We start from the raw sequence: 12,610 nt of genomic DNA, 5'->3' as shown, positions 1-12,610 counted from the left end.
ATATTCAAGTTTGCTCTTGTTTTTGATGGTTCTGGAGTTTGAACCCTGGGTTGCTGTACCACTGAGCCACACCCCTCAAGCCAACTCACGGCCAGTTTTGCTTTCGTCAAGACTAACTCAAAGCCTCCAGGATTTTTAGCCTTTTCTGTAGTATCTGGGGACCTGCTAGGGACCTGCCAGGAGTTTCTGCGCANTTTTTTTTTTTTTTTTTTTTTTTTTTTTACTGTTTTGAGGCAGGGTCTCCCTAAGTTGCTAAGGCTGTCCTTGAACTTGCCACATTCCTACCTCAGCCTCCTGAGTCACTGGGATTACAGGCATGTTTTGCTGAGTTCATACTCCTCCATCTTTTCCAAGGGGTCTTCTAAGAATGTTCTAGAATCATCTTTTAAGTGTTGCCAGGTGTATTGGTGCACGCTTGTAATCCAAGTGGCTCAGGAGGCCGAGATAGGAGGATTGTGAGTTCAAAGCCAGCCTCAGCAAAAGTGAGGTGCTGAGCAACTCGGTGAGGCCTTTTCCCTAAATAAAATACAAAATAGGGTTGGGGATGTGGCTCAGTGGTGGAGTGCCCCTGAGTTTAATCCCCACAATCCACCCCTGCCAAAATAGAATTCTATCTTTTAAGTCTTTTATTCAACATTCTCGTTTTTTTTCCCCCCCTACACTAGTCATTTTTTAGAGAAACTGGGTTATTTGTTTCTAGAACGTTCCACATTCTGAATTTGGTCACTTTCTCATAATTTGTCCCTCAGTCCCCTCTGTGTCCCACTAGCTGGGAGTTGGAATTGGGGCTAGGTTAATTCAGACTTCATTTTTTGGGGCCTGGATACTTCAAGTGTCCCAGTGTATTCCAGTTGTATCAGCCACAGCAGGAGGCACAGAGTACCCTTTTTCACTTTTAGTGGATCAGGGTTTGGTTCTAAAAATGCAGTTTTTATAGTCCTGTGGTCTGGGGGTGGAGGGATTTCTCTGAGGTCATTTAAGTCAGCCGCTGTCACACTGGGGCCTGTCCTTAGAGAACATGGGGACTTTCCAGCTGTACCCAGGTGGGCAGAGTGTTAGCAAAATCAGCGTCTAGGTCCTCAGCTCCCAAGTGTTCTCTTCCTGAAAACTGTTGTACCTGAGAGTACCCTGGAAGCTGCTCTCCTCTGCCTTCCCTGGGTCAGGTGCCCCTTCCCACCTCGCCCTCCCCTGATTACCTGGCCTAGGGGGCAGCGCCTCCAGGGATGAGCAGAGGGCCCCTTGGAATGTTGGCTGCTGTGGAGACAGCCCAGACCCTTCACTCTTACCCTTGAAGATGGATTTAATCAAACGGTCAGTGGAGAGATCCTTAAAATTGGTTTTCCATGGTGGGCCACTCTGGGATTTGGGGACTGTAACATAACAAGAGCTCAAAGAACAATAGCATAACAGCTCAACCACCCCATCTTCTCACTTGCTGGAATTTTCTTTCTTTTTTCCTTCTCTTTATTGACGTAAGCAAAGAAATAGAAATTAAATTGATGCTCAACCCTGTCTTATTCTAGCAGTGCCACTTAATAATTATAGACCTATGAGTGAATTAAAAAAGGAATGAGAAAAAAGGCCCTTCTATTAATGCTCTTCCAAGAATATTTAGCTTTTCAATATTTCATAACTATAAAGTGGTATGCTCTGTTTTTGTAATGAATTTCTTCATTACTAGTCATAGTTGTAATAGGTTCGTCCAGGAACTTAAATGTCAAGCTTACAAATGAGCAAAGTGGGGCTGGGCTCGTGGCTCAGTGGGAGAGTGCTTGCCTTGCATGCGTGAGGCCCTGGGTTTGATCCTCAGCTGCACATAAAAGTAGATGTTGTGTCCATCTACAACTTGAACAAACCCAAATGAGCAAAGGGGAGGGAACCTGGATTTCATGTACCTAAAGGGGATACACAGGTATGAAGTGTGAAGACCCCTACTCCATTGATCAGGCTTTTGGGTGTCTCGCTGTAGCCTTCTCTTGTAGGTCAGAAGCTGTCACATACCAAAAACAAATCAAAATAAAAAAGGAAACCAACAAATTGAGTGTGTCCTGGCCTTCAGGACACGTAGGAATAACTTATGATTTATTTTTTTTTTTTTTTAAGGAAACTATCATAAGACCACTGTAGTTGTAAGTTCATGAGGGGCCCATGCACCTGAGCTTACACATTCCGCAGTACTGATGGTGGACCAAAGTGCTCTAGGCCCGGGAGTCTCAGCATCTACACACTGAAGTTAAACATGATCTAACATAGTTTCACTTCTGATTTTTAAAGTGGTAGGAAAAAAGATTCTAGAAGTTACATTTTTATCCAAAATCAAGTCATTTGCTTTTCTAGAAGTGACCTTGAATGTGAGTTGCGCAGAAACTCCTGGCAGGTCCCTAGCAGGTCCCCAGATACTACAGAAAAGGCTAAAAATCCTGGAGTAGGAGACGCTTGGACTCAAACCCAGGGAGCCTCAGTGGCATTGATGACTAGAAGGCATTCTCACATGTGTGTCTCCAAAACAGGGAAGGACTGTAGAGCCCAGGAGCCCTGAGCAGTGATGACCACCTGGACTTATGAATAATTTATATTTGATATGGATGAGCTATTGGGTGGGGCAGTGGTTGTCAGATTGGCAGATTTGCTCCCGGGGATGACTGGCACCTTGGGTTGTCTCAGCTGGCAGCTAGTGGGTAGAGGCCAGGGCTGTTCCCAAGCATCCTACAATGTACAGCACAGGCTGTGTCCCAACTGCAAAGGACTCACCAAGTGTCAGTGCTGTGGACGTTGAGATGCCCTGACCTAGCACATTTTGCTGTTACCTGCCCTGTAGAATGTTTACAAACTCGGTGGAAAGTTCTTAAGACCCCTTGCCCTCTTACTTCTACAGTCAACCCTGTGTGTGTCCTTGGACATTTTGTCAGGCACAAATGCATGACACTGGGAACTCCACAGTTGAACTGAGTACAAACCCTGTCTCTGCTCCCCATGTAATGCTGCACAATTTATTTAAACCACCTGTGCCTGCAAAGTGGGAGTGAATCGTATCTGGTACATCCCTCATAGGAGCACTGTAAAGATTAGATGATTATTAAATTACTTTAATACCTGATACCTAGTAGGCAGTAGGAGGGTGGTCGAGGGCCGTGGTGCCTGGTACCCTAAAGGCTTTGCTCCCTGGCCCAATCCTGGAGGCTTTGAGTTAGTCTTGACGAAAGCAAAACTGGCCGTGAGTTGGCTGGAGGGTCCATTCCATCTCACAAATGTCTGTACAGCCTCTTAACAGTTGGACACCATCTCTACCCGAGTATGTACATTATAGCTTGTCTAATGTAATGCCACAGTGACACATCTACCCACCGTATAATTGTTCTCCAAACTGTTTCTATAAGAGACTCCTGGGATAAAGGACATATGTATTTTAGACATGCTGGGGAGCATATTTCACAGGTTGTTCTTCTCATTAGAAGGACCTTGGAAGCATGAACAGTTCTCCTTAAATGATTCCTCTTGGAATCTCTGCCTGTTTTTCTCCAGATTTCTTAAATCTCTCTCCAAGTCTCCAGTAATCATTGTCTGTCTTTGGTACCAAACTTGGTCTTGAATTTTGCTTTAACTGCAAACTTAACAGGGAGAACTCTTAGGGGAGTCCTTATTCCCTGTTAGCATCCTAGAGTACTGAAACTTTAAAGCTGGAGAAGGTTTCAGATGATAATAATACCTAATACTTACTGAGCCCTTATTGTGTTTATGATGCTCAGCCAAGCACTTTAAATAGATCATCTAATTTAATTTTTATAGCAATCCTGTGAGGTATGTACCAGGTACTATGATTCACTCCCATTTTGCAGGCACAGTAGGTTTAAATATAATTGTTCAGCAATAAATTGTGAACAGAGACAGGGTTTTCACTCAGTCTGACTGTGGGCCTCCTACCTTTAAACCACAATGCCTCCTAGATCATATCTGGTACAGCTGCCTCTATTTACAGACAAGAAACGAGTTTAGGGAGAACAATGACTTATCCAGAGCTGAAAATTGCTAGACAGCAGCAGAATGAGGACCAGACACAGCCGAGAGGCCAGGGACTGCCAGCATTTAGATGAGTGAGCTTGGGCAAGCTCCTTGGTCTGCCTGAGTCTCTGTCGACCCCGCTGAGCAGGGAGGACACGGGACTGGCTGGTTCATTAAACATGCAGAGCCAGGAAACTCTTAAAGGGGTGAGCTGCAGCACTGGTGGGCACATATCTTTTCATTGGAAGACAACTGTGCAGTGTTTCAGTTTGATTTTGGGTCACCTACTTGTGGATGTTTTAGTGGTAAACTTCACCATGGAGTTGAATATTCTTTCATGGACTGAGAAAGTTATCATGGTCCCTAAAGATACAGAGATGAGTTTGGAGGGGCTGAAACATGGAGGATCACCAGATTAGTACTCTTTGCCCTGGATGGTGTGTGTTTTCTGTGAGGCTCAAGTCGAGGAATTGCTATATCAGTACACATTCTCAGCACAAGAGAAGGCCTACCGATTGGGAAGCTGGCTTCTAGGCATGAAAAGGCAGTTTACTACTTACTCTTTTATCTCATAGGAAGCTGTTTCTTATGACAGGGTTTTCTTGAGATTTTGGCCAAGTCTGCTTTTTGTGCAGCAAGTGGTGAATCACGTTTTCTCCAAATAACTGGCTCACTGTTGGAGGTCAACGGTGGCCTCTGAGTCTGGAGGAGTGCGGGTGGCCAGCTGTTCCTCATTTACACAGAACTGGGTGGAAGAAATGGACTTCAGTCGTGGGATGTGGGATTCGGGAAGGAGATTTTAGCCAGGGCTACTGGCAAGGTGTATTCTACAGTAAATATGAGAGGGGGGAGGTCTAAGGGATGGAGCAGCCATTGAATTGAGTGTTTAGAAGTCCTAGCTTCTAGACTTCGTCTCTACAGATCCCAGATTGAGGAATACTTGCTGCTTCCTCTTTTCCTTATCAACTGAGGTGGGGAAGTCTGGTATGATCTAATGGAGATGCTTCATGGCTCTTGGAACGTGAGGTCTTTGGATTGCACTGAGATGGGCTGGGACGTAGCTCAGATGCCACAAGACACTGCGGGAAGGAGTGGCCTGTGGGGATTCTGAGGGGAAGGTCACGGCTACCTGTTTCTGAGCCATGATTTTTCTTATTGGAGAAACTGAGGACTCGTTGGTGACCTCCCAGATGGTGGCCCTCTAGGGAGGAGGGAGAAGGAGAATGCTTGGTCTGATCCCACCCCCAGCATCTCTTAGATTAGATGGGTTGTCTCAGAAGGTTCTGGGTGCTTGTTCAGTGTGGATCTTTTATATTTGCTCTTTAAGGATTTGGGGAGCCCCAGGGCCTCCTAGATTCTACCCTCTTGTTCTGAACTGGGATGCAGTGGCCAGGGAGATGGTGCTCGTCCATCCTGAAGCTAAGGCCCCTTCCCCCCTTAGGTGGGCACTCAGCAGAGTGCCATCAGTATGGGCTCTGCACTGGGCAGCTTGCCAGTACTAGGGAGATCCCCGAGGCAGTTAGGCTTATTTTGGCTCCTGGTCTTGGAGATTCCAGTCCCTGACCAAAAGGCCTTATTCTTTGAGCCTGTGATGAAACAGCACATCATGGCAGGAAGACGTGGCGGAGCAAACAGCCCAGTTCCTGAGCCAGGAAGCAAAAGAGAAGGAGACCAGGGTCCCATTATCCCCTTCAAGGGCATACCGAGCCTCCCATGAGGCCCCACCTCCCAAGCTTCTACACACCTTCCAGGAGCGCCCCCCCCCGCCCCCGATCGATTCCATTACACATGGACCTGGTGGGAGGACATTCCTCCAAGCCATAGCAGCTTGGGGTGACTTGGTCCTGCCTGCCCTGGGGTCCCATTCGACAAGCCCAGTGTGCTGTCTGCTGCATGAAGACGTGGTGGGTGGGCCTTCTCTAACCCACCTCGTTCCAGGCCTTGGCACTGTTATGGGCTCTGCCACTTCCTCCATGTTGCTTCCTGCATGGTGGTGCCCCAAGACGCTGGCACTTACTCTGAACCCCCATAATCGGGGGCAGGACCTTAGGCTTGCGTGACGAGGCATTTGGCATTTTGCTTTAGGATCCCGAGGCGCCAGTTTCCAACGGAAAACCTCCTGACTTTTCTGTTTTCTGACTCTTGACCTGGACCCCAAACACTAGTGCTCTCTGGGCTCGATGGCTCTGATGACAGTGCTGTCCTTCCTGCCTTCTGCTCCACGTGGCCAGGACAGCAAGTCTCGCTGTGAGAAGAGATGGCAAGGTGAGGGTGCAGGAAAGGCAGAAACGCTCGGGAAGGGGACAGATGATGATGATTATGGTATTTTTTTTCTTTTCAATTTCGTGCTTCAGATTTCCAGTGTCATTATAAACATTGAGGGGGAGGAAAGGATATGCATCACCATCTCTCCTTGGTGACAGAAAGTGACAGTATTTGTCTTGGTGGAGGAGCCCTGACAGGTGCTCTCGCCCTGCTGAGTGCCGGAGGTATGTGGCCCCAAGGCCCACCATAGCCCCCTGGATGGTTGCCCCCCCCCCTCCACCCCGTCTTTCCTCCCCTCCTCTCCACCACGTTCATGCTGCTTGAGTGAGTGGCCACTGATGGCCACCGTTCTCTTGGCCGGGAAGGCCTGCCTTCTGCTGCTCCTTTGTCCTGCCTACAAGCCTGGACCCACTGTGTCCACAGGGCTGGAGCGTTCTCTTTGGGATATCTGCTCCCCCTCGCCTGGGGCGTGCTTCCCTGCTCCCATGAAGGAGGAGGTGGGAGTGAGGCAGGTGATGGTCAGAGTGAAAAGGGCCTAAAGATTCAGGTTAAAGAGCCGAGTGCTCCAAGGTCACAAGAACTCCGTTTTTCTGTGGGAACAGGTGGATGTTTAGTTGGTATTCCTTGAAGGTGACTGACTCAGTCATCCACCCACCAATCTATCCACCCAAGCAGCCATCCACCCATCCGTCCATCCATCCATCTGCCCACCCAGCATTTAATTGAGAACCACGCTGGGGATTTGAGGAAGCAATGCGGGGAGACGTTTTCTGTTTCTAAGGAAGTTGTGACCTGGGGGAGAGTGCAAGCTACACTGGTGGTCTAGATCCTGCCTGCTGCCTGTTTCGTAAATATTTATTGGTGTGCAGTCACACCCATGTGCAGACACCTGTGCGTGGCGGCCTTTGCAGTCCTGTGACGGCATTGAGCAGATGCAGCAGGACTCCGCTGCCTATGAGGCCAATATTTACTCTTTGGCCTTTTATAGAAAGTCGTCTGTCCCCGGTGCCATGTTGGTGGCAGGGCTTTTCTTTTTTAAGTTTTTTTTTTTTTAAATTGGTGCATTATAATTATCACCATGGTGGGATTCATTGTTGTGTGTTCATACACGCACACAGTAGGACAATATACACACACAATAGGACAGTATACATACACAGGACAATATACTTTGGTCACTGTCACTCCCCTGTGTCTCCCCTCTTGGTGGGGTTTTTTTTGAGGCCTGGTAGCCTGAGCCAGCGTGCCTAGGACCACAGCTCTGTGCCATTATGGCTCAGCTGGAGCTCTCGGAATAGTCCCTAAGGTGGTTTCCTGGAGGACACCTGACTTCCTGGTGGACCTTCTAAAAGGGCCTGCCCTTGGATCCCCTTTGAAGACTGCTGGGATAGCTCTGGTGAAGCATGGATTCTGTGGGCCCTGTTTCTCTATGCCACGCCAAGGCCTGGTGCTCAGGAGAGCTGGCTGGGGGCATAAGTGTGCCGTAGGAGACTGAAGGAAACTAGGCCTCCCAGCTCAAAGCCAACTCGAATTTGCAGCTGGCATTAGTGTCCTTGGTGAGCACAGCCAACGTGACCCGTCGTCCCTGTCAGTCCAGTTCTCTCTGGCTTTGGGGCAGTTCCTTCATACAGATGCTGTTTCTGCACCTGGTTGCACATTGGAATCACCTGGGGGAGCTTCCCCTCCCTCCTCCATGTCCTGCGCACCCCAGACCAACCACATCAGAACCCTGGGTAACGGAGGTGATGGCCAGAGTCTCATTGGGGGGTTCTTCCTGCCCAGGAGGATGTAAGCCACCCTAAAACTTAGTCTCAAATAATTAGTGAATAACAAAACACAGAGCCAGAAATATATTTACAGAAGTGAAGCCCCTGAGAGACCTAGTCCACGGGGGCTGGAACTAGATAAAAGATGGGCTCCAGTGCCCTATTTAAGGGGGGACATCAAAGATAGTGGTGAGGTTTCAAGGGTGGAGTCTTGCTTCGCGATATCTAGTCAGCAGGTTGATTGACATCTTGGCAGGGCACACCCATCTTGGTGCTATGTGGGATCTGGCAGAGCTTGAGGGGGAGGTCCACCTGCATCAGGTGGTCAGTCCATGTGGGGGTGCCACGGGAAGTTCCCAATGCCAGACTTATCCCCTCATTAGGCTACGATGAGCAACACAGTCCTCACACAGCCCACGGAGGGCTCGTGACACCTGGGGGTATGGTTAGAGGGGTGGGAATTGGCACAGGTCATTTTTAGAGCTTCCCGTTAAGGCATGGTTCAGCCAAAGCCAGGAACTCCTAAAGGGGCTGTGGCTTTTGAAGGGTGAGCTGGGGTTTGGAAGGTGCAGACTCCAAATAGCTGTCGACACTCAGGACTGGGGTCATGCTCAGAGGCACTGGACATGGAGGATGGAGCCTTGGAGCGTGGCAGGGGAAAGCCGGGTTGGGGGCACTGCCTCTGCCCCTCAGCTGCAGCCCATCTGCTGAGGCGCCCGTGGCCATCTAACATGAACTTGACCGGGGACCTGGCTCCCACTAGCCTGGAGGAGCGGGCAGCTGTCGAACACCCCGGTCACTCTCCAGTTGGTCAGCTGGGCACAAGGCTCTTGCTCTGTGCTCCTTGGTGCTGCAGAAGGATGGCAGGCAGGGCCTTTGCTGCTTGGGAAGGCGTGATCTTGACTTTCAGCTCGCATTTGCCGCGCAGTCCTCGCTGGATTACACATTCTGTGTGAAAACTCGGGTCTGGCAGGGGCTCGAGGAAGCCAGCCCGGCCACCAGGCAGGGCAGTGCTTCGCAGAATGCAGACAGATGGAGTGTGGAGAGGACTCGTGCGAACCAAGCCTTCACACTTTCTTTGTAAGCTAATTGAGTGTTTAGCTGGCTTGTTAGAAAGTCCTGGATCTCGCCATCTTCTGCAATTTAAATAACAGAGGAGCTGACATCATTTTTCTTTTGCATCTTAGCCCCGATCCCATTAAAAAGCACTGAGAGTCAGTTCTTTTGAAAAAGAGGCTTTCAGGGTGTGCAGGACAGGAGGTAGAACGGGTGTCGCTCTGACCTTTAACCTTTGTGTGTCAAGGCAAATCTCGACCCGTGTTATTAGTACAAGTGCTTTGTGAAAAGGGCTGCTGTCGAACAGCACATTATTGCTTTTTAGTGTTGACTTGCACCCAGGAGAAGAGCCAGTAATCAAAGCTTTGTCAAGGGCCAGTGTGATTTTTAGAGAAGGCCAAACATGTGTCCTGTTTGCAGAAGGGCCACTGGTGTTCTCCAGCTGGACGCTCCTGGGCAGGGAGAACCCCCCAGTTTGGAAGCCGCAAGTGCATTGTCTTCAGGCTGATCCACCCACCATTTAGTGAGCACCTACTATGTGCAGACATTGGGGAGTTTGTGATCCCTCCCTGCAAGGGGTTCGGTGCTGCTGGGGAGAGGGGTTGTGGGCACCTGCAGTCTGAAAGAGGTCAGCATGTGGCCGATAGGAAGGTAATAAAGGTAACGAACAGAAGGTGCCAGGAACCCAGGGCCAGGAGGGTGCTTCCTGTTGAGTTGAGACGTCACGGCTGAAGCTCGGATGGGCGGGTAGGTTGGGCTTCTATAGGTGGAGATGGGGATGAGGGCAAGGAAAGGCATCTTGGGCAGAGGGAACAGCACATTGGGAGCCCGTGAAGGCCCGTGGGCTGGTGGGAAGTGGTGCTGGAGAGCGGGCCGGGCCGAGCAGGGCGACTTGGAGTGCTGTGGAAAGGGGTTGGTGCTTTGTGCTCCAGGCTGATGGGCAGTCCTGGAGGTTCTTGAGAGGGGACCCAAGCAGAGCTGTGCTTCTGGGAATGCATTTGCCTGCCTGGGCCCAGGGAGCAGGCAGGGAGGCTGGCAGCTGCTACAGGGGCAAGGGGCAGTGAGGCCTGGCTTTGGGCAGAGGTGGGGAGAGCGAGGGAGCGTCCTGCTGGAGAACCCAAGCACAGTCCTTGATGGTGCCTATGGCCAGAGGGCTTCAATGCTCCTGTGGGAACTGGGTCCCTGGGCCACCAAAGGATGTGACATTGCTGTTTGGCTTATGGACTGGTGGAGATCCTGCTAGACACGAGGAGGGGGTCTCTTGGGCTTGCTGCAGGCCTCCTCATCTGAGTGGGCTGTACTTTGGAATCTGCATGTGATGGGGTGGTCTCCATGGCAACCTGGCACCTACAGCTACTGAACTGATGGTGGTTTCCTATGGCTCTGCTTTTGGTGATCAGTATCCATCAGGATTAGACTTGACTGAGAGGAACTGAGACCTGCAAAATAGTGGCTCAAACAAGAAAGCTCCTGTCCTGTAGAATTCTGGAGACCATGGCTAGGAAAGTAGGATCATGGAGTCACTAGGGGTTCAGTTTGTCTCCCTGCTTTGCCATATAGCGTAGCCTTTGTCTTTCTGGTCTAAAATAGCTGCTAGAGCTCTGGTCATCACATCTGCCTTCCAGACAGTGAAATGGTAGGGTGCAAGGAGATTCCCTGCAAGCTTAGCATGACAGCCCTCCTTGCATTGTATTGGACAGAATTTATTCATGTGAACACAGCTGCAAGGAAGGCTAGGATACATGGTCCTTCAGCTCCGCAGCAATGTGCCTAGCCACTGGGACTCCCTTACTGAAAGCGAGGGGACAACAGAAACTGGAGTGGCAGTTAGCACACTTGGTTACACAACCTGCCACAGAGAACTTTGAGCCCTCGTGCTGTTATCGATTTGCCTTCTTGGTTTTCATGTTTTCAAAATGAGTTGTGTCCTTACTTTTAACTGGCCTCTTTCTAAATGGAGGAGTAAATCACATGAACTTGGTAAGAAACTTGAGTACTACGAGGGGGTGTGATCAGAATCCCTGTCTCTATCAGCCAAGATGTGGGGTCACAAGAGACAGCCTGATTGGATCCTGTGGGAGGAAGATGGAACTGTGTTGGCACCAGGCTGAGAAAAGCCTCCAGCCCTGGGAGGCTTGGGATCAGAGGACCCTTGGGCACACTCTGACCTGTGGGGCTCCACTTCAGGTAGTCCAGCAGCGTCCTCTCAGGCTCGAGTCCAGAGGAGAGGTTGGTTTCTTCTTCAGCTCGGGCGTAGCTGGCCTTGAGTTTCCTGGTCTGGGAGTGACTGGCCTGACTAGGGTCACGTGTTCATCCCTGAAGGCTGATCCCTGTTGCCCGGGGGGACGTGATGTGTACAGTGGCCTGGCCTCCCTGCCCACATTAAGTCAAAGGCTAAGAATGGGAGGAGGTGGTTCCTCCAAAGAAATCAAATACTGTTGCTAAGGGGTAACGGATGCTGGACAGCCAAGGGATAGTAAAGCATGGAGACAGGTGCCCACCCCTCACTGATGCGCTGCCCCCTGCCCAGCAATCGGCCTTTGGAATCTGTGTCCCGTGGAGCTTCCCCAGCTTTCAGCCTACAGCAACACCGTGTGCTCCCTCCTGTGAGGTTAGAGACCTCTGGACCATAGCGGCTTCAGACACCAAGGACTTAATTTCTTATGGCTCTGGGTGGGCTGGGCTCAGCGGGGCAGCTCTTCTGCCTGCCTTGCCTGGGATGATTCAGGAGTTTGCTGTCACCTAAGCTGCAGGTGGGAGGGGGCCGCACCCACAGTTCTGGGGCCTTGGTGCCGCCCGATGACTGGGCATCTGCACGGTGGCTCATGGTTCATGCCTGGAGACCCAGACTCAAACTGGAAGGAAACCACTTTGGCCACTTTTTATTGGCCAAAGCAAGTTTCAAGGCCAGCTCAGATTCAAGGCAGTGGGAATGGACCCTCCTCCTCGGAGGAAGGAGCCTGCAGAACACGGGGGGCACTGCTCGACCTTTCAGCTCCTCCCCTTCCAGAAGGGACAGCTGTTGGAAGGCCGTCTGCAGGCAGTCGTCCTGTCTGTATCCTGCTTCTGTTTGTAAGCAGCAGGGAATGAGCCCTTTCAGGGCCCAGACCGGTCCCAGGTGTTCCGGATCTTCCGCATCCCTCTGCAGGGAGAAACATGCTCATCTGTCCAAACCCAAAGATGGGACTGAGGGGTCAAAGGTGCAGGGACAGCAAAGCTTTTACTGACCACCTTGCAAGATCGGGTGGCGGGGAAAACCCAGCTCGGTGACCATCGGCGGTCCCTCCCGGTTCCTCACTGGCTGAGTACAACGGGGTGCACAGTCTTCCAGAACATTACCTAGGATTCACTGTCTTCTATTGGGTTATTTAAATAAATGTCCCTTTAGGTTTCCCCACCTCCCTGTGCTCTTGTGGCGGGAGAGCTTTCTTGGGGTGCTGCCCCTGGTATGAGCACAGCTCTAGCTACCGAAGTTACTATTTAACAGATTTCTGTTGGTTGGGCCATCTCCCCCCCCCCCCCCA

The 12,610-nt window shown here is 50.6% G+C and overlaps 1 protein-coding gene across 6 annotated transcripts in view; it reads left to right on the top strand.

Annotated features, from left to right (window-relative positions):
* Slc39a11 (solute carrier family 39 member 11) overlaps positions 1–12,610 on the top strand; it is a 384,139-nt gene that overhangs the window by 81,071 nt on the left and 290,458 nt on the right. The gene's annotated exons all lie outside the window — the stretch shown is intronic.

The sequence above is a fragment of the Marmota marmota genome, unplaced genomic scaffold (assembly GCF_001458135.2).
Source record: "Marmota marmota marmota unplaced genomic scaffold, marMar, whole genome shotgun sequence".
Classification (NCBI taxonomy): domain Eukaryota; kingdom Metazoa; phylum Chordata; class Mammalia; order Rodentia; family Sciuridae; genus Marmota; species Marmota marmota.
This window is presented reverse-complemented; position numbering and strand designations above follow the sequence as displayed.